The sequence below is a fragment of the Bos indicus genome, chromosome 26 (assembly GCF_029378745.1).
Source record: "Bos indicus isolate NIAB-ARS_2022 breed Sahiwal x Tharparkar chromosome 26, NIAB-ARS_B.indTharparkar_mat_pri_1.0, whole genome shotgun sequence".
Classification (NCBI taxonomy): domain Eukaryota; kingdom Metazoa; phylum Chordata; class Mammalia; order Artiodactyla; family Bovidae; genus Bos; species Bos indicus.
In genome coordinates, this window is record NC_091785.1 from 31,483,013 (window position 1) to 31,505,226 (window position 22,214).

The 22,214-nt window shown below is 44.2% G+C and overlaps 1 long non-coding RNA gene across 2 annotated transcripts in view; it reads left to right on the top strand.

Moving 5' to 3' along the window:
• LOC139179984 (uncharacterized) overlaps positions 1-22,214 on the top strand; it is a 93,873-nt gene that overhangs the window by 17,432 nt on the left and 54,227 nt on the right. Inside the window, exon 5 of one of the 2 annotated variants that reach the window (XR_011564289.1) lies at positions 2,258-2,412. The exons of the other annotated variant lie outside the window; for it this stretch is intronic. This is a non-coding gene — a long non-coding RNA (uncharacterized lncRNA). The remainder of the gene's footprint in view (positions 1-2,257; positions 2,413-22,214) is intronic. 2 annotated transcript variants of the gene reach the window in all.

Consider the following 22,214-nt stretch of genomic DNA (forward strand, 5'->3'; position numbering starts at 1 on the left):
TACCGCAGACTGGGTGACTTAAATAAGAAATCACTTTTTTGGTCACAATTCTGGAGTCTGTGAGTCTCAGATGAATGTGTTAGCAGTGTTGGTTTCTTCTGAGGCCACTCTCCTTGGCACATAAATGGCTGCTTTCTCACTGTTTCTTCACATGGTCTTCCCTCTGAATATGTCTGTCTCCTAATTTCCTCTACTTATAAAAACACCAGTTACAGGACTTTCCTGGTAGCCCAGTGGTTAAGATTCCACACTTCCAATGCAGGGGGCATGGGTTCGATCCCTGGTTGGGGAATGAAGATCCCCCTTGCTTCAAGGCATGGCAAAAAAAAGAAAAAAAAATTAAACACCAGTCACATTCAATTAGGGCTCCCCAAATGACCTTATTTTAACTTAATTACCTATTCAAAGACCCCATATCCAAATACAGTTGCATTCTATGGTACTAGAGGCTACAACTTGAACATATGAATTTTAGGAGGGTGTAATTCAGCCCATGGGGTTTTCCAGATTACACTGGTGGTAGAGAATCTACCTGCCAATACAGGAGATGAAAGAGACTCATGTTCGATCACTGGGTCAGGAAGATCCCCTGGAGCAGGAGGTGGCAACCCAGTCCACTCTATCATTGATGACAGAGGAACCTGACGGGCTATAGGCCATGGGATTGCAAAGAGTCAGACATGACTGAACGGCTGAGAGTAATTCAGCCCATAACAAGGACTTTCTACTCCTGTCCATATTTCTCAGGACCCTTCCCCAGAGTGACTTTTTGTCTCCCAGGCAGTGACAGGCTACGGCGAATTCCACTGTGCTTTTCTGATTTGAGGTTCAGGTCTTTCTATCCCTGCTTTATTCATCTTCAAAATTCAGTAGATATTTCAGTAGAAAAATGTCATGTGTTTGAAGCCCCTCGGTGTTCCATTTCTGTCACTCCCTCCTTGTATGTCTGCCCCAGGCTCTGTCCCACCAGTTTTCCTGCACTTGTCTCAGCATCAGCCCTCTTCCTGGGTCAAATCCAAGTTACCAGCCTCTGGCCAACACCCAGAATTTGCCAGTGTCCTCAGGGGCAGCTGCAAAACCTAGCTCAACTCTGCCATGTATGACCCCTTTGAATTTCACTCCTTCCAGTCTTCATGGTTTCTGCAGTTCTTGAATGCCTTTAAATGTATGACTTTTGCAACAAGCCTGTCAAGTTTTTCTTATTTTCCATGGGATTGAGGGCTTGTATGAATTCTTCTATGCTTTCAGGAGGCCAGATCAGTGGTTACTTTCAAGGGGAGGGATGGGTTGTGACTGATAGGTGATATGGGAAGAGTGTCTGACTTTAACACGGGAGTTGGAGTTACAGAGGTATATTCATTGTAATAAAATTAATTGTGTTGTATAATTAGGGAAATATGTTCTGGCATGTATATTTCCAATAAAATATGTATTTAAAACAAAACAAAAACAATACACAGAAGGAAAAAAATAAGTTATGTGCTGAATAGGTTTTCAAAACTCCAATGAAAAGTAGCTTTAAAGGCAAGTGAAGTGAAAGTGTTAGTCACTCAGTCATGTCCAACTCTTTGTGACCCCATGGACCACCAGGCTCCTCTGTCCAAGGAATTCTCCAGGCAAGAATACTGGAGTGGGTCACTATTTCCTCCTCCAGGGGATCTTCCTGATCCAGGGATTGAAACAAGTCTCCTGCATTGCAGGTGGATTCTTTACTGTCTGAGCCACTAGGGAAGCCCCTTCCTAAAGGGGTTCCAGTTCTTCCCTCTGTTTCTCTGCTCTTGGATTCCTACTCTTTCTCTATCTTTTCCTATGAGGAACTCCACTCCTCTTAATGTTAGGTGATTGGCAACTTAGTTGCCTCTGTCTTATGGTAGAATTTCCAAAGCCTGAGTCCTTGTATCAGGAATGGTTTGCTAGAAACTTGGTGGGACAAATGGAGATACCTGCTGGCATTCCAGGATGGAATGGGAAGGGAAGGAAACTAGAGGCTCTTGGACTCACAGGCTTGGGTGGGGACAGATGATATCTTCCTTCATGCTTTTCCTGGCAGGATGGTTTGCAAATACATCTGCTTAATTAACTTCATAGGTGTGGATCCACATGCATACCTCCATCTCTGAGGACATTATTTGTTCTCAAGGACTGTACATTCTCAAGTTATGAAAGGAAAAAAGTAACTTCTAAAGTACCTGTAAGCTGCACAGTCCTTCCTTTCCTGCAGTTAGTAAATCCAATTATGATTCTTTCCTCCTTTCAGATGGAAACCTTTGGGGCCTGCTGGAATAAGGAAAATAACAAATGCCTCTGCATAAAGGCTTTCTCAGTTGCACAAAGAAACACTGTGAAATGTCTAGTCCAGAAGGGGATCCTCCACCCCAGTCTCCATTTGGGGACGGTTTAGTTATGACTGTGGTAAGTGCAGCACAGGCGACATATGAAGTGTCATGGGAGTGGATTAAAAGGGCTACACTGGAACTTCCCTGGTTGTCCACTGGTTAGAACTCCGTGCTTCCGCTGCAGGGGGCATGGCTTCCATCCCTGGCTGGGGAGCTAAGACCCTGCATGCTGATGCCAATCCTGCATACCCCAGCCAAAGAAAAAGTTACAAAAAAGGGATGCCTTAGTGGGAGACTCTCATGTTGGGCCCATGTGTGACCTCTACCTCTGCTCTCAAGGCCACTCTGTTCATGTGCCCATCATCCCAGGTCTGGGGTGGTTGGAGTGGAGGTCTGGCTGATGTCAATGGCTGAGTCATTTGTCTACTTGGATGCTCGGTGCCTCTTCCATGGTGAATGCTTTCTATTTGGCTTCAATGTGACATGCAGGTTTCTTTGGTTCCACACCAAGAGGTCCATCCACATATCTCTACTATGGATATCCTTATTATCAATCTTTCCAATTTTTTCCCTTCTGTGTTTCTGAGCAGCCATCCAAGAAATATGTCCTAATCTTGAGCTGCTTTTTCCACACAAAGTGGATAACCAAGTACATTGATCACAGTTTCACCCAATGAGAAAATTTTCACTCTTTTCTGTCTGTCAAGGCCACTCCTGTAGTGTAGCAATTGCCCGTTGTTAGCACGCACCCACATACCAAGTTGACCCACTTAGAATCTAAGCTTGGGTTTTTGCTGGCTATATAGGACCTTCTCTGTGGCCATATGTGCAACTAGAGGTGCCACTTATCCAATTGTGGTAGGTAACGTGGGACTTTGGACTACCTGCCTATGCAGATTATTTGTGCTGCTTGTCCTGCTCTGTCTGATTTAGTCCAAGACGTATCACTCCTGTATTATGGATGGGCTGCTGCTGCATCTATCTGACTCTATGACTTATTGGACTAGCATAATAAGCTCATAGTGGGCAGTTATGGACACATGGTCATTTGGTGCCCCATGGTCAAACATTCCATCTCTACCAGGACCCAGTAATGTGAGAATAGTTTATCCTAATGTGTATGTTTCCCTGTGGATGTCATGTTCCCAAACCCCAGGGCCTGGATTGTGGTTTTCCCACTGATACCTTCTATAAAATCCACACAGCATGTTTCCCTCTACATAGATACATCTGATTCCCTCAGGGTCCATGGGGCCATATGGTTCAATTTACAGGGATGTTTTTATTGCAGCCTAGATGTGCTGCAGGGCTCTTTCCTGTTTTGGCTGTACTTAAAGTTGGCATCTTTCCATGTCATCCAGTCTACAGGTGGAGCAATATGCTTGGTGTGGAATGTACTTTCTCTAGAAATCAAAGAGGTCTACCAGATGCTGTGCTTCTTTGTGGTCGGGGATGCAAGATGAAGCCATTTGTCTTTTACTTTGAGGGGAAATCCAAAAGTATACTTTCGATCATTAGACACCTAGAAACCTTTCTGAAAAGGAAGACCTTTGAAATTCATAGGGTTTATCTCCCATCATCCCTAGCAATATATCTTGCCACCACCTCTAGCACTGCTATCACTTCTTGCTTGTACTGCTCAGTCAATGTGATGACATCAATGTAATGGATCAGCGTAACATTCAGTAGGATATCCCCAGAGTCCAGCTCTCCTTAGACTGTATTATTACAGAGGGAAAGAGTTAATATAGGCTTAGGGCAAAACTCTGAGTATCATTGTCCGTTTTTCCTCTGCATATAGTCCCTCTGACTCTCACACTCAACTTTAGCTATTTGTTGGCCGCTTTTAGTTTCTCTTCATCCCCAGCAGGATATCAGTACAACTTGTTGGTATCTAGCCAACTCTGCTGTCCTTGTAGGTATTGGTTCCCCCATATCTTTGAAGTGCCTGGATTATTACACTAGCAAGGGCATCCTTCTCCATCAAGACATTTTCTCAGGTTACCACGTTGAATCTTCAACAGTTGGGCCACCAGCTTCTGCCAGGGACTATTCACATCTCATGTCCCACTCAGGATGAGATTCCCATTATCAGCTAGGTAGTGATTGTGCCCATCCCCAGCTTTCTCAGATCACTTCCGGCACCACCTGGGTCAGTTCAGGTTCTCTGAGAATAAGACACCAAGATGGGATTAGATGTACACAAGAGATTTGTTGGAAGAAACAACTGGGAAGGATAAAGAAGGAAGGAGCAGCAGAGAGCAGATTGAGACCTCAGACCTCAATACAGGGCTGACACCTGAGAAAGAAGAGGGTAGAAAAGAGGATTAAGGCTAAAGAGTACCAACAGTGAAGTTCTGGCCAGACCATTAAGGAGTCCCTGAGCAAGGTTACCCATTGGAAGAATCCTTGCCTAAGGCCATGCAGCCAATGACCTTGAAGTTGAGATTTGAACTTGGAGTATCCAGAGTGCATGCTGTTCTCATTCCACCATAGCTGCTGTAAGTTTTCTTCCACTAGTTAGAACCGGCAGTCCCCTGCCATTTGGGGCTTCTCTCTGTGGTTTCCATAGAACTAGACTCAAGGTTGTATTTTTTTTCAAGTTCACAACTCCTGGATCTTGTGTCTTAACCAACTCTCATCACATATTCAGCTCTTCTGTTCCCCTGCTGTCAGGAGACTCTAGAAAACTTGGATAAAAAAGACTGAGGAGCATGTTGTTTAGTTGCTAAGTCCTAGCCAACACTTTGTGACCCCATGGATTGCAGGATGCCAGCCTCCCCGGTCCTGCACTATCTCCCTGAGTTTGCTCAAATTCATGTCCATTGAGTCGGTGATGGTATCTAATCACTTCATCCTCTGCTGCCCTCTTCTTCTGACTTCAATCTTCCACAACATCAGGTTCTTTTCCAATGAGTTATTTCTTCTTACCAGGTGGCTGACGTATTGGAGCTTCAGCATCAGCCCCTCCAATGAATATTGAGGGTTGATTTCCTTTAGGATTGACTGATTTGATCTCCTTGCTGTCCAAGGGATTCTCAAGGGTCTTCCCAGCACCACAGTTCAAAAGCATCAGTTCTTTGGTGCTTGGCCTTCTTTATGGTCCAACTCTCATGTCCATACAAAACTGCCAGAAAAACCATAGCTTTGACTATATGGACCTTTGTAAGTGGGGTGGTGTCTTTGCTTTTTAATATGCTTTCTAGGTTTGTCATAGCTTTCCTTCCAAGGAACAAGCGTCTTTTAATTTCATGGCTGCAGTCAGCATCTGCAGTGACTTTGGAGCCCAAGAAAATAAAATCTGTCACTGCTTCCACTGGTTTAACTCAGATTAGTGATGAGGACTGAGTTGACACTAAGGAGAGGAAGTAATATAGAACTTGAGTTTTATACTGTCTGTTCCAACACACACATATCCATCCTATAGACATCTCTGCTCATTCTTGACTCAGTGAAGGTAAGATCTGGCAGCATCATGGATAAAGATAGGTGGTTCTATAGGGTCTATTGGTTCTAAATCTCTCAGCAACCCTGTAGGATGGAAATGATGTTTTCAGAATCACAAAAATAGTTACAGATGGAGAAACTGAAGTACACATTAGACACATTAAGTAACTTGCCATTCACTGAACTACTCAATCAGTGGTGGTTCTAAAATTTAGCACAATTGAAATAACATTAAAAAAGTCACCCTAGCACCTACTGTCATAAGCCTACCTCCCTTCACATCCCCTTCACTTCACGGAATGCAGTCTTATAGAGAGGAAAAAGCATAAGCTCTGGAGTTAGGCAGACTTGGGTTCTAAATGTCAATTTCCACACATGTGTCCTTAGGCAAGTTAAGCTCTCTGAATATCAGTAAAGAGAGTTAATTATACCTAATCTATAAAATTGACAAAATATTTAAATTTGTGCATGCAAAGGGAGCTAGTACAGGCTGAATGGGTGTTAGGGGCTTAGAAATATTCATTCCCATCTTTGGGAGAGTTTGTTATGATGGACAGATCTACCTCCTCCATCTCCCAAGGCAGTGAGCAGCTTATCAACAGAGGCCTTCCATGACAAAGTGCTTCTGTGAATCTGAGAAATTGAGGCCTCACCGTGTGTCAGCTTTGAGGTTGCCACTTGGAAGGCAGTTGTATCAATGTGTGTGAGTTGGTTAATCGTGTCTGACTCTTTGCAGCCCCATGGACTGTAGCCCACAAGGCTTCACTGTCCATGGCATTCTCCAGCCAAGGATATTGGAGTGGGTTGCCATTCCCTTCTCTGGGGGATCTTCCCAACCCACGGATCAAATCCAGGTCTCTTGCATTGTAGGCAGATTCTTTACCAGTTTAGCCACCAGGGAAGGAAGCCTCAGTTGTATCAACAGCAATTAATTTCCTCAGTCCTGGCTTTCCTGTTAATTATTCTGAAAATGTACTCACATTCTGTCAACAAGACTGTTTTCAAAATCGCAGCCATTTTTCATCCTTAATAAAGTCTCCTTCCTGTCTTCTCCCTTCTGTTTCACAGTTGCTAACATCTTAATCCTGGAGAATTGAAAGAATATGGAAAAATAGAAAGTAGAGAGCTCCTTTCTCCACATTCTCTAATCAAAATTACTTCCTAAATGAGGAACTGACCTCTCCTTTATCCTCAGATGCAGCAACTTCACATTCTCTGCCTTGTTCCATCTTCACACCAAGGTTCCAAGTCAGCTGTGATGAGGGTATTCCCACTTTAGATGTGAAGAAGTTGGTGCTGAGAGAGGTTACTTACTTTGGCCAAGATCACACAGTAAATTTTACCAGAGTTAATCTTTGAGTCCAGTCTGTCTGATATAAAAATCCAGCCTAAAATCACACACACACACAGGTCTGAACCCAAAATTTACTACATCCTGTGTCTGATCTATTGTGTGGAGAAGAAAGAACCTCTTTTCTCTGTCAGCTCACGTCCTCCATGTCCACCATCTCCCACTAATTCTAGTAAATGCTCAGGAAGAGGTAGTTGTGAATTAATTATATTTCTTTGTAGACAAGAAAGGTTTTGTGTTCAACACAGTCTAAAGAGATCAGGTCAGTGGCCTATCTCAAAAACAGTAATGACATTAATTTAGTATGATTAGAAGAATCAAAAGCTATTTCTATTTGTGAATGGGGACCATGCCATTTACTTTCTCTGGATCCCCAAAGAGCTGTGCCCTCACAAATTAATGAGATAAAATGCAACGAATTAGGGAGCACACTGGTGCTGAGAAGGTTCTTCGCAGCAGGTTAGGGACTCATCTCAGCACTACCATTGAGTACTTATGTGACTTAGCTTTACTGAGCCCCAGTTTCCTCACCTCTAGAATGAGAAGTTGACCAGGACAGCCCTCCAGGTCTTGCAGTCTCTGGGTCTATGGCCTTCAGCCATGCCTTTGAGACTATGGTATCTTCTAGCATGTCTCCATGCTTGGGGACAGGCTCTTGGCATTAGTATGCCTCTCTCATTAGACATCCCCATTGCAGGGCAAAAGCACCTTTTCTTTTCTGCCATTTCTGATAGTGCAGATTTTAAAATCTAAAGGAGTCTCTTCTCCCGGAGTCTCTTCTCCCATTTATTCTTTTTGCAAAGAAATAGGTTCTTCTATACAAAGAAGATGAAGTCTCCTTGCCGGGGTCCAGCCCCGGTGGATCCAGGGAATTCGAAGCGGGGACGGCGTTGGTGAGGATCAGGAAACAACTGCTTAATTAAACGTTAATTAAGGATATAAAGAGTAATAGAATAAGGATAGCTCAGTGAGGAAATTCAGTGGAAAAAAGAGGCTGAAATAAGGATAGCTCAGTGAGGAAATTCAGTGGAAAAAAGAGGCTGAATAATTCAGCCAGAAGGTGAGAGAAAGAACAACATGGGGAGACCAAGTTTCCGTTAACAAGGCCCGCACTTTATTTTTCAAAGTAGTTTTTATACCTTAAGTTATGCATAGAGGATAATGGGGGAAGGGGTAGAGTCATGCAGTAAGCCAGGCTTTCTTCCTGCAAACTTATCATATGCAAAAGTTTAGGTGATTTGCATCATCTTCTGGCCCAGAGGCCTGTTAACATTTTAAGACCCTTTCTTCAGAAAACTTATTTTTCTCTAAAGGTGATTAGGCAGGCGCCACCCTCCGAAAGCATTAAAGTTGATTTCCTATAGGGCAAAGGTGTGGTGGGCTACAATAAAAAAGAATTAACTCAAGGGTCCAAGGTTACAAACATTAATGCTACTACTTACACCAATTATATTAATCAATACACTGCCAGGGACACAGTAGGTAAGGGATATGGAGACTTAGCAGCAAACATTGGCCCAACAAGTGAAAAACCTTTCACCAATACAATTTCTAATCAATCTTTTAACTACTCAAAGAAATCTGTGTTTAGACAGTTTAGAACATCTCCTGCCTCTCACAGTTGGGAGGCTCTGAACAATCACATGTGGCTGGAAAAACCTATTCAGGCAGGCTAGAGGATTTCCAAAGGAGTTTGTAGGTTGAAGCACTGTCACACCCAGGAATTATTAACTGGAGCTGTAAGCTAACTCTTTTTTCAGAGAGAGGTAGTGGGGGACAGCGCCCCCCTAAAGTCAGAGGTGTAGGTGAAAGCACAAAGCAGAAAGTAGGCAGACTCTGGTTTTGGGGGTAGATGCTCAAGAATTTCCAGGGGGACTCCTGAGGCTTGATCCCGCCTTTGCGTATGCCGAGCCTCCTTCCTCATGACCTTTGCCATCTTCCCCAAAGATAGTAATACATATTACTTTTCCTAAATTTTTCAGAATCCTATTTCTGAGTGAGATTCTGAAGGTTACTGCCAAGTAACCCTTCCTTCAAAGAACTCTAATGGGCAAGATGGAGCCAATACTACTTCAGTCAGAATGAAGTCTGTTCTGGGGTTCAACTGTGATGGAAATGATGTTCAGAGGCAACCTTTAGTTTTCCTCTAAAGGAAAGGTAAAGGATTTTATTTTATTTCTGAGGGTGAAGGAAGTTATTGTTGGTATCTTGAAGCCATCTTTGTCCCAGATGAGAGTCAACTCCCTGACCAGTTAAATGAGCTTTAATTACTAGGAATGTATGCAAACATTTCTTAAGTGCATCTGTTTCAAGAGCTTTTGATCAGAGATGGAGCCAAACTCTGGAAAAGACTAATATATTAAATGCCTCTTTTTCCTGAAGGGAGAGAATAACTGATGATTCCTGATGCACATCATGAAGGTTGTTCTCTAAATGGTAATGAGGCATCACTAGGTAAATGTTGGCTGGGAATCATTGGGAAATAAAACATTTCCATGCAGTCCAATCCAAGGGCGTGGGTGACTTCAGGGAAGAGAGACTCATCTGAAGAAAAGGGAGGAACCAGACATAGCAGTAGAGACAAAGTGCTGGGGAAGAAATTCCAGACTTGGTCAGATCTGGTGAGCCTCAGGCTGGGTAGAGGCCAAGGATATCATGCACTTCCCAGAACAAGCAGAGAAAGATGCTCGACTCTCCTGCTTTACTGGTCTTGTCCCAATCTTTTGCCAGCATATCATGGAGAAGAGTAACAGTGGAAGAATCTGGCATGCCGTTTCTGTCAATATAGGAGACAAACACAGGAGGCTCACTGTGAGAAAGAAAGGTCCTTGCTCCAGGGTGGCTCTGGGACCTGGTGTCCTGTGCAGAATGCAACCTGCACAACCACGCATGGCAGTCCTGGCTCCTCACATCCCCTCAGGGATGCTATTTCTTTGCTTATTTATTTGACTGTGTTAGGTCTTAGTTTTAGCACTTGGGATCTAGTTCCCTGACCAGGGATTGAACTGGGGCGCCCTGCTTTGGGAATACAGAATCTTAGGCCCTGGACCACCAGGGAAGTCCCTGACATGTTTCTCTTGAATCAGGAACTTATCCTAGCCTGGAGCGCTCTCCACCCCCCCCCCCCCCCCCGCCCCCACTCCTGCACTTTGCTACCCTGCTGCACATTCACCTCCCTAATGTCTGCTCAGACATTAAGGAAATGGCAACTCACTCCAGTACTCTTGCCTGGAAAATCCCATGGACGGAGGAGCATGGTAGGCTATAACCCACAGGGTTGCAGAGTCAGACACGACTGAGCGACTTCACTTTCACTTCAATGTCTGCTCAGACACCACTTTCTTAAGTTGCAGCCTGGATAGGTGCCTGGTTTAGGTGTCCCTGCCTTACCACTTATAACTGAACACATTTGCCTATTCTTTGGATCTTCCCTGTGAGCTGGGAGCTTTTAGAGACCCCTGATGGTGTGGTTGCATCACTTCAGGGCTATCCACAGGGCTGCTCACAGAGGGAGCACCTGGTAAATGTTTGCTGAAAATTGAAGGGAAAGGGAAGGGGGGGAGAGACAAGAAGAGAGAAGTAAAAAGAGAAGAGGGCAAAGGAAAGGGGGAGAAAGAGAAGGGAGAAGTGGAGAGACAGAAAGACTCAACAGAGCTGGGTTGCCCAGGAAGTGGATCAGGGCAGCCCCGCTGGCTGCCTGTCTCAATGTCCTTCTCTTCCTTCACCCCTTCTTCCCCCCATCACGACACGACACCCCGTTTAATTAAATTCTGTCTCCAACAGAACTAGCTTGGGCCAAACCTCCTCATCTACAAGAAATGTGCCAAGCCTGGGCCCTGCTTCTCTCCTCTCGCAGAACTGTGACCTAGGATTTCCAGCAACAGTGTCAACGTCCAGACTGATGGCAGTGGGTTTAAACCAGCTAAGACCCCAGGTCGTGGGGGGGGGCTCCTTATTTGAGTTTCGCAAGATCCTTTTAATCCACGGAGAGCTAGGAGACTCCTGCAGGCTGTGTGGGCTGCAAAGTAAATTGTTTTTCAAGCTTATTGAAGGCACCTCCTTGGGGAAATATCCTCTTTCTGCCTAAGTTGAGCCTCACAGTTTTGCTCTGGGGCCTCCTATTTAGTGGAAAAGGGAGGGGTTTTTGGAAAAGGGTTTGGGGTCAGGGGTCTCCTTTCAGGCTGATAAGAGAGAAATTCACTTGGTTGCTGGGAGGGTTGAGAATTTCATTTAAGTTTTCATTTAAACTTGTGACTATTAACTGGCAACAGCATTACCTGGGGAGCTGGTTTAAAAATGAGCAGGTCAAGGTCCTGGCTCCATGGACTCTGATTCACTGGGTTTGGAGGGGTCTCTGCGATTCTGCCTATTGAACAGCCCTCTTCCTCCTGCTTAATTCTCCTTCAGAGCCTCAGGGAGGGCCTGGCCTGGGGAAGGCTGTGGGCTGGCAGCTCTCAGTGCAGGGAAAACTTGGTGGCTGACTTGGATCCTGTAGGAGCAGGAAAAGGGTTGGTGGAATCTCCAGCCACATAGCTTCTGGGGAGTGGGGGGACACTGACCATTTTTCACTTAGTGGGTTAAAATTCTGTTTGCACCTGAGTTTTCTTTTCCCTGGGACTCTTCCTTCTTGCTGGAAACACTGACACTGGCCACACCACATCCCCCTTACATTTTTTTTTTTTTTTTCATATCATCTATTTACTCATTGGCTGTGCTGAGTCTTTGTTGCTGTGAGCGAGCTTTCTCTAGTTGTGGTGCACAGCATTTTCATTTTGTTGGCTTCTGTTGCTGCAAACATGGGCTCTAGAGTGTGTGGGCTCCACTGGTTGTAACACATAGGCTTAGTTGCCCTGAGCCATTTGGGGTCTTCCTGGACCAGGGGCCAAGCCCATGTCCCCTGTATTGGCAGGGGGATTCTTCACCACTGGACCACCAGGGAAGTTTCCCCTTATGTCCTAAGGTGGCTCCACGGTGGGGTCAGATGCAGCTGTCTCCTGTACAGACACATGGAGGTGTGTGAAGTAACAACTCCACACTAAGCCGGTTTCTCCCAAGGACTCGTAGCTACTTAGATGCTTTATTGGAGAAGAGGGTGGAGGTAAGAGGCTGAAGACCCCTCTGGTGGTTCCTAAATGTGCACCAGCCAGGACAGACTGAGAGGAAGGGGAGTGGCAAGCAAGGACAGAGGAGGAAAGCAGGATCTGGGACCCCGTGTCCTTATCTCTCTCAGCTCTTAATCAGCTGTGGGACTTGGGACCACGGCTGTCATTTACTCCTGCAAATGAAGAACCTGCTGCTGGTGAGTGCTCACTGTTGAGTTCCTTTATTCCCCACACTTGTCTTCTCTGAAGCAATGCTTTTTGTGTGTGTGTGGTTGTTTTCTCCCATCCCACATTCCCTACCTCTCCAGCTTTGTTTCCTATTTTCCTAAAAACTGCAGGAGAATTAGTGAGTTCTTTTTAAAAAAGACTTTTTAAAAGTTGTGTGCCCTTCTGTAAGCAGAATATTCAATCAGTTATTTATTGCTTTGCCTCTCTACAAAACCCAAGCGAGATGACAGATAAACCAGATCAACCGTAAGACCTTGACTCTGGGAAAGTGAACAGAACATTCTTTCCAGGCACTGCCTGCATGGTCTGGACCATTCCTGCAATGTGTCTTCCTCCACATCTGCTCCTGCCACTACAGCCTCCTCCCTGCCTCTGGCCTCAAGAGTCTTTTCACTTGCTTCCCTCTCCTGTTTAAATGGCACCAAGGTTCAGGGGCTTTTCTTGATTCAGTTGGGTCTTAGCTCGGTTTCCTCTTTAGAGAGAGTCTTTCCTCAGTGTCTACATCTTAACCATTCTCTCACTGCTCTAGGTTCCTCTTGTCATTCATTCACTAAGTCGTGTCTGGCTCTTTGAGACCCCATGAACTGCCGCACACCAGGCTTCCCTGTCCTTCACTATCTCCCAGAGATCACTCAAATTCATGTGCATTGAGTCGGTGATGCCGTCCAACCATCTTATCCTCTGTCAGCCCCTTCTCTTCCTGCCCTCAATCTTTCCCAGCATCAGAGTCTTTTCCAATGATTTGGCACTGCACATCAGGTGACCAAAGTATTGGAGCTTCAGCTTTAGCATCAGTCCTCCCAATGAATATTCAGTGTTGATTTCCTTTGGGATTGGCTGGTTTGATCTTCTTGCAGTCCAAGGGACTCTGAAGAGTCTTCTCCAGCACCACAGTTTGAAAGCATCAATTCTTCAGTGCTCAGCCTTCTTTATAGTCTAACTCTCATTTGGGAAGCTGGCTAATCATGTGGAATCCCAAGTTTTAATCCTTGACTTAATGGGTCTATGCTGGAGGGTCTGGTAGTTTTTTGAAAAGCTCTCCAGGTAATTCTTATGTGGAGACAGCATTGAGAACTTCTAAGCACTGTGGGTTCTTGTTATTATTATTTTTAGATATAGTTGACAGCTTCAGGTGTACAACATAATGTTTTGATATTTGTATATATTGTGAAATGACCACAGAGTGTCTATTATGATGAGCATTGTTATATATTGTCTCACCCATTCCAGTACCCAGTAGATTGCAATAAAATGGCCACACATTCTTCCTCAAACTGTATCCACGCCATTGTATCTTTGAAGCATCTTCCATCCAGAGATGGAGTAATCCTTATCTCTGGGCTGGCCTTGTGACTGACTTCGATCCACAGATGTTACAGACACCACACTGTGGACCTTCAAAGGCTAGTCTAGTGGAGGAAGAGTGGACAGGTAGAACAGACAGAAGTCATTCCCACTGAAGCCCTCTAGACAAAGCAGCTGGTAACTAGCACCACCTTCCAGATGGGAGTCAAGCCAGCTTAGTCCTAATTGAGGTCCCTAATGATTACAGTTGTATGAGTGACCCCAGATGAGAAAGGCAGAACAGGCCAAGTGAGCCCTACCCAAATTGCTAACCTGCAGAATTTAGGGAAAATGGTTATTGCTTTAAGCCATGAAGTTTTGGTGCCACTTGTTATGAAGCAATAAACAACACAGAATGTAAAGCTTCATAAGGGCAGAGACTTTGTGGTCTTATTGTTGTTCTGGTCATTTTTTCAGTACCCTCTCCCTGTTACCTAGTTCAGAGCCTGTCCAGGCTTGTGGTAGGTGCTCAATAAATATTTTCTAAATGGGTCAGTGATATGTGATAGGACTTTACAAAGAGCTGTTTTGCACTTTACTTAGAGTCCAGCTGGCAGCTTGGGACACTTTCCTCAGTATTTAGAGTCAGCTAATGAGACAGAATATGACTCTTCTCTCCTCCCTCAAGAAACCTCTTAAAGTGCTACAGGGAGACTCCTTTCTTGGTAGGTCATTTCATAAAAAGGTTGTTTAGCATAAATCTTTGCTGATTCAGGAAATCCATTTTCTTTTCACATCCTCAGATTAAACATTCCTTAGTTCAGAGTTATTAGAGAAATTGACTGCTTCCTTCAGTCTTCTGCTGAGAAGAGCATCCAGGTAACTGAGGGTGTGAGGACACCGACCTGAGCAGGTGGTCAGGTTGATGGTGGAGCTGGGACCAGTGGAGAACAAGGTGATGCTGAAAAACCAGTGAACTGGCTGGTGATGCTGATGTAGCTCCAGTCCCTGTTATCAGCAGACTGGGGGTTTGAGTAACAAGCTGCTCAGTTGCTAAGTCATGTCTGATTCTTTGTAACTCTGTGGACTGCAGCATGCCAGGCTTCCCTGTCCTTCACCATCTCCTGGAGTTTGCTCCAAGTCACGTCCATTGAATCACTGATGCGATCCAACCATCTCATCCTCTGTGCCCCCTTCTCCTCCTGCCCTCAATCTTTCCCATCATCAGGGTCTTTTCCAACAATTCCACTCTTCGCATTAGGTGGGCAAAGTGTTGGAGCTTCAGCATCAGTCCTTCCAATGAATATTCAGCATTGAGTTCCTTTAGGATTGACTGGGTTGATCTCCTTGCTGTCCAAGGGACTCTCAAGAGTTCAAAAGTAACAGTTGTTAGCACTCAGCCTAAAAAAAGATAGAAACTAGCATCATGTCAGGTCCTTTAAACATCCAAAGTATTTTGAACCTCACAATGGTGAAGAGGGCAATACCAATTCCACTTTCTAGATGGGGAAATGAAGAAAAAAAAAAAAAAAGTCCCAGGGCTGTCATTATAAGACTAAGAGATGGATAATGTGGTGACCTAACCTAGATATGTGTGCTGAGCTAGTGAGCTGGGTTCCCACTGAAGCAGACCTGGAAACTGGGATTCACGTGATCTCAGGAAGCACAAGTAGGAAAGTGGGGGTGTGAGAGAGGAAAGGGAATAAGGAAGGACATGTTAGCTGATTACCTGTGGGCACCTGGAATTCAGTCCTGCGGAGACCTCTGGTGCATAGTAGAGGCCATCCGTGCTTCAGACCTGCCCTGCTCCAGGAAGCGAGGAAGCTGGAGGCGACATCTACCTGCTTCAGGCTCCTCAGTGTAGGAGCCTCCCCTGCCCCTCCAGCCAGAATAAGCCCTTAGGCAGAGCATGATGGGGCTGAACATGGTGAGCTCGGCTATAAGGACAATTGTTTCTAAGAGTCCATTCTGAGCAGGGAAACCGACAAGCTGGTGGGTGGGATGTGCTGGCCCTGGGAAGTGTTCGTCCAAGCTTTTGCCCCAATCTCCCCCCTGCCCCCAAGGCCACTAAGCCTTCCTTCTCAGGTGCCGCTTTGGCCTCAGGGTTCTAGTCTTCAGGTCTCAGAGCTGTCTTAAGGTGGCAGCGCAGAGGAGAGTACCCTGGCATGAAGGGGGATGCCCTGGCATCATCATATTCAATATCATGGCCAACACTTATGAGTGCCACCTGTGTGCTAAGCAAGGATTAGGTCATTTAATTCTCAAAACATCATGAGACAGATGTTGTCATGAGACATATTAGTGTCTGTGTGTTCCAATAAGACTTTATTTACAGACACAGGTAGTGGGCCAGATTTGGCTGTAGTTTGCTAACCCCCAGTCTACACACTTCAAATCACCCTTCAACCCACTATAATGTGATATTCAACACCTCTTCTCCATTACAAGGGCTCTGGAAATGTTACCAATGGCTTCCGTCAGGAGATATATTTTGTATCTGAGAAAACAGGCATAAGAAGATAAAATAATTTGCACAAATCACACATTTAGATGAACTAAAATCCCAGCTCTGTCTGCAGACCCCTCCACATTCTCAGTGCTACCATATATGGCCTCCTGTAATAGGGAGAATAACAAAAAGTTATAGGTCAGATGCGAACTGGTATCCTGGGGCACTCTCTGAGTATCTGATGACTTTGATCCAGTCATTCAACTTCTCTGAAACTTAGTTTTCTCATCTCTAAAAGGGACTGAAGAAAGTATCCCAATGGGGCATGTGTGTTTTGGTGGCTGGCACTTAGGAGGCACTCCGCAAAAGTATCCTCTCTTCTTCTTGTTATGGCCCAGTCTTCTCTTGAGGAAACAGCTTTCTTAATTTCCTCCGTGATGCTTAGGGCTTCCCTCATAGCTCAGTCAGTAAAGAATCTGCCTGCAATGCAGGAGACCCAGGTTCAATTCCTGGGTCGGGAAGATCCCCTGGATAAGGAAATGGTAACCCACTCCAGTATTCTCACCTGGAGAATCCCATGGACAGAAGAGCCTGGTAGGCTACAGTCCATGGGATTGCAATAGTTGGACATGACTTAGCAACTAAACCCCCGGTGGTGCTTAAAGGGGGACCCAAGGCTCGCCCTGATTCTGTGCTGCTTTGGGATTTTTGACCTAAGAGTTCATATAGATCTCATTTCCTATCTAAGAGGTGAGCATCTTGAAGCAGGAAGCAGAGTTTAGCCTTTTGTTATTGTTGTCCTTGCATTCTCTAGAACATGGGGTTGGTGCTGGCAACTGGTTAGTGTTTGATAATGACTTCTGATGTTTTCTGTTAGTAAGAAAATTAAACGAGAAGCATTTTGAATATAGAGAAATGTACAGACAACCCAATTCTGGTATCTTTAGAGGACATTTTCTATCAGTGCCTGTATAAGCTGAGCTCCGTACAAACCCCCAACCTAAGTGTTTGGGGCTTGTGATCAGCAGGAAGGACCACTGTCACCAAGCTGGACTTTTGTCATAAGTGTTAGCCAGTCTTTGCCATCAAATCAATGAGTTTCCATGATTCTCCTAGAGGCAGTAGCCTCATCAGTAGGGACACAATAAGACTGATAGCAAGCAACATTGGCTCACCATGGTAAATATTTTATAGTATCTTTTTTTTTTTTTAACCACCCTGTCCTCTTAAAAAAAATTTTTTTTTTTTGGCTGCACTGGGTCTTCATTTCTTTGTTGAGGCATGCAGGCTTCTATAGTTGTGATGTGTGGGCTTCGTTGCCCCCTGGTATGTGGGATCTTAGGTCTCCAATGAGGGTTTGAACCTGTGTCCCCAGCATTGGAAGGCAGATTCTTAACCACTGGATCACCAAGGATGTCCCAACAGTGCCTTGCTTAATGCAGACCCAAATTCTAAGATACAGGTGGAATGATTATAGTTGAGGTAGCTGAGGTACAGAGAGGGTAAATACCTGGCCCCAAAATCACACAGCTAGGAGGGGGTAGAACTTGAAATATGTTTCATTTGCAGGTTTCTTTCTTTCTTTCTTTGTTGGCTCTGTTCATATTGGGCTTTTATAACTTTCCATTCTTCTATAGCTCTCCAACCTCCTCCCTTCCTGTTGGATGACACATTACATCCTATAGGTGAAAATGTGAGCTTGTGGAGCTGGTTTATATCCAGTCTTCATAGGATGACCTTGCAGATCTTGGCTCAGAACCACTGGGTCAGCTACTAATTGACTTTATGGTAAATCAGATCAGATCAGATCAGTTGCTCAGTCTTGTCCAACTCTTCGTGACCCCATGAATCACAGCACGCCAAGCCTCCCTGTCCATCACCAACTCCCGGAGTTCACTGAGACTCACGTCCATCGAGTCAGTGATGCCATCCAGCCATCTCATCCTCTGTCGTCCTCTTCTCCTCCTGCCCCCAATCCCTCCCAGCATCAGAGTCTTTTCCAATGAGTCAACTCTTCGCATGAGGTGGACAAAGTACTGGAGTTTCAGCTTTAGCATCATTCCTTCCAAAGAAATCCCAGGGCTGATCTCCTTCAGAATGGACTGGTTGGATCTCCTTGCAGTCCAAGGGACTCTCAAGAGTCTTCTCCAACACCACAGTTCAAAAGTATCAATTCTTTGGTGCTCAGCCTTCTTCACAGTCCAACTCTCACATCCATACATGACCACAGGAAAAACCATAGTCTTGACTAGACGGACCTTTGTTGGCAAAGTAATGTCTCTGCTTTTCAATATGCTATCTAGGTTGGTCATAACTTTCCTTCCAAGGAGTAAACATCTTTTAATTTCATAGCTGCAGTCACCATTTGTAGTGATTTTGGAGCCCCCCAAAATAAAGCCTGACACTGTTTCCACTGTTTCCCCATCTATTTCCCATGAAGTGGTGGGACCGGATTCTATGATCTTCGTTTTCTGAATGTTGAGCTTTAAGCCAACTTTTTCACTCTCCACTTTCACTTTCCTCAAGAGGCTTTTGAGTTCCTCTTCACTTTCTGCCATAAGGGTGGTGTCATCTGCATATCTGAGGTTATTGAGATTTCTCCAAGCAATCTTGATTCCAGCTTGTGCTTCCTCCAGCCCAGGATTTCTCATGATGTACTCTGCATATAATTAAATAAACAGGGTGACAATATACAGCCTTGACCAACTCCTTTTCCTATTTGGAACCAGTCTGTTGTTTCATGTCCAGTTCTAACTGTTGCTTCCTGACCTGCATACAAATTTCTCAAGCTCTCCTTACTAGAATGTATGCTCCAGAAAATGTTTATAGCATTCACTACTATATCCCTTGTGTAGAACAGTTGCTGCTACACAGTAGGTGCTCCATAAATATTTGCTCAATGAATAAATTCACTGTTGATTTCATAGCTTAATTATCAGAGATACCATCTTGTTTCTAAGCTAACTGGAAGCACCTCCCTCCTCCCTCTTCTCTTCCTGCAAATATACATTACTATACTTTATCCTCATGAGATTATTGTGCTTAACTGGTTAGGTCTCATACGTGAAGCCATAAAGCACTTTAGATGTGTAATCCTTATAAAAGTGGAGTCCTTATATGTTCCATGCTCTATGTAGCTGTGATCTGAGAACCCAGTCCAAAGCACTGAGTATTATAAAAGAAAGCTCAATTTTTACTTGTGTCCCTTGAAGAACATTAAATTTGATCCAATTAATAATCTATAACAATGTTTCTGGAAAGTATCTTCTCTTTCTTTAATTCCTTCCCACTTGCTATTTCTCTGGTTATACCAAAGTCTTTCTTAATGTTTAACCCATCTGGCTTTTTTTTTTCTTCCTTATGGTTACAAAGGGTAAAAGGCAGGGGGGATAAATTGAGAGTTTGGGACTAACAGACACACTACTAAATATAAAGTAGATAAACAACAAGGTTCTACTTTATAGCACTGCTGCTGCTGCTGCTAAGTCGCTTCAGTCGTGTCTGACTCCGTGTGACCCCATAGACGGCAGCCCACCAGGCTCCCCTGTCCCTGGGATTCTCCAGGCAAGAACACTGGAGTGGGTTGCCATTTCCTTCTCCAATGCATGAAAGTGAAAAGGGAAAGTGAAGTTGCTCAGTCGTGTCCGACTCCTAGCGACCCCATGGACTGCAGCCTACCAGGCTCCTCCATCCATGGGATTTTCCAGGCAAGAGTACTGGTGTGGGGTGCCATCGCCTTCTCCGACTTTATAGTACAAGGAACTGTATTTGATATCTTGTAATAACCTATAATGGGAAAGAATCTGAGAAGAAAAAATTTATCTAACTATATATATGAATCACTTTGCTGTACACCTGAAACATAGCATCGGAAACCAACTATGCTTCAACAAGATGAGAGACCAAAAAAAAAAACAAAAAAAAACAGTGCGTGGTACACAGTAAACACTCAATATTCTTAGTTGCTTCTGTTGTTATTATGGGCAGCAATAGTAGTAACATCATCTAATTCCTAATTGTATGCAGTAAGTATCTGAGAATCAAGAGACTAGAAAGGAAACTCTAGAGATAGCAAAGGGAAGGAATGAATTTTAGTAGACAAGATCAAGTCTCTCTCTATTTCATAGGCATACAGGAGAGTGATGAACTGGGGGAGGTGGGGAAAGGTAGAAATTTCATTACAGAACCCTGCACCTGTCAATGACACACGAAGTATTATAAACATGTATTTATTAGAGAATTCTCTTCTCTTTGCAATGCAGTCCCGGTACATATTTTCAGTATATTCTTACAATGATGCTGCTTTTTTGGACCAGCCACGTTCAAGTGTTTTAAAATTTCATCTAACACCACCTTGAGACTCCCTGCTTGTACTGTCTGACCTTCTCTTTTGATTTTCTTCTTCCATTTTTATAGCTTTCCCACTGATCAGTGTTAAGTCTCTCAGAGACTCTTCTGAAGGTCTCCTCTTGGCAATTTTCTTGCTACATGGTACCAAAAACATCTTTTTTAAGCCCTCTTTGGCATTGAGGAGAGGCAGGTTGAGGCCAGTTCAGTCTTTTCTTTTTACAAACTCCAGTTTCACAAACTCCAGCAATGACAGGGCATGGGGTAAACTGCGCAGAGATAATTGCTGCTCCTGGGGTAACTGCCCAGGTGCAGTATCCTCCGACCACAGCCGTGAAGCCCACCAGAGAACTGGAGTGAATGCTGTGAGCATGGGGGGACGGGGGTGGGGGCAGGGCTAAGAGACCTAATTTCATCTGAGCCCAGGGTGACTAGATGAATCCTAATTTGGAAAGGACTATAATTGAGTCTGTCTGGACTCTGTTTCCAATGTATAAAATGGAAGCAATTTAATAAAATTTAGCATTTCAGGGATATAAGATACAGTCTGGAGAGGGACTAGGGTTTTTGCATTATAAGCCTGGAATATCCTTTTTCTTTACCTATAGGATCTCTTTTTCCAATTATATTTTTCTCATAACACAAATGTGATCTGATTTCTAAAGGAGTCCCGAGTTAAGAAAATCCAAACTTACAAATAAGATGCAATCAGAAAGTGTTGATTTGCTTCTTCATTTTATTCTCGATTTTTAAAAGTAGCTTTTAAAGTTGTGAATTTTCCTGGGTGCCCTGCGTATCCGTCTCGGAGCATTAACTTTCTGCTCAAGTCTTACAGGAGTTGGGGTGATGTGAACAGAGAAAGAACAGAGAAACTGAAAGCTAAGGCAGTGGGAACCACTGCCAGTAAAGCTCAAGGTGAAATGAAGATGAAAATGTGTCTGCATTTTAACTTAATGCAAAAGGGAAACATAGTGAGCTCCTCGGGAGGAATTTAACATGCATCCTTGTTAATTCTGCAAGGAGAGGCCCAACCTTAAGGCTGGTCTCTGCTAATCTGGTGAACTTAGAGAGGTACATTTTCTAGAGGTCTGGCAAGTAGGTAGGAGCAGATGGAGGGGATGAAGATAGAGAAATAGTTCTTGGTAAAGTGATCTAAGGACACCAAACTAATCCCTATCCAGGGTCCTTAATGTAAAGGGCAATACCATCCATCTTTAACTTGACAATTTCCCAGGGATCTACTGACCCTTTCATGGCAAGAGGCAGTACAAGGATGTGGTTAAAACTCAGGTTATGTAGGCCATCAACCAGGATTTGAGTTCTGCATATAGATTACAGGTCATATCAGCTTGGGTGAGTCGTTGGAAAAATGGAGCTTTTAAATTGTGCACACCATTCTTCTGAGAATATAAAGCACTTAGTATAGAGCCTGGTACTGGGTAACTGCTGCCATTATTATTTTCATTATTATTGTTAATTTTCCCTGGGACACATAAGAGGATTTCTCTTCGAAGAGTGGAAGTTTCCATGACTATTTCTAAGTATGGACTTGGCTTGCATTTCCATTTACCTCAGCTGGTGCTCATGCATCACTGGAAATCTGAGCTGCAAAACCCCAGTGCCTCAGTCTGCATCTGCCTTTTGCAGGAAGAGGATCTCTGCTGAGATAA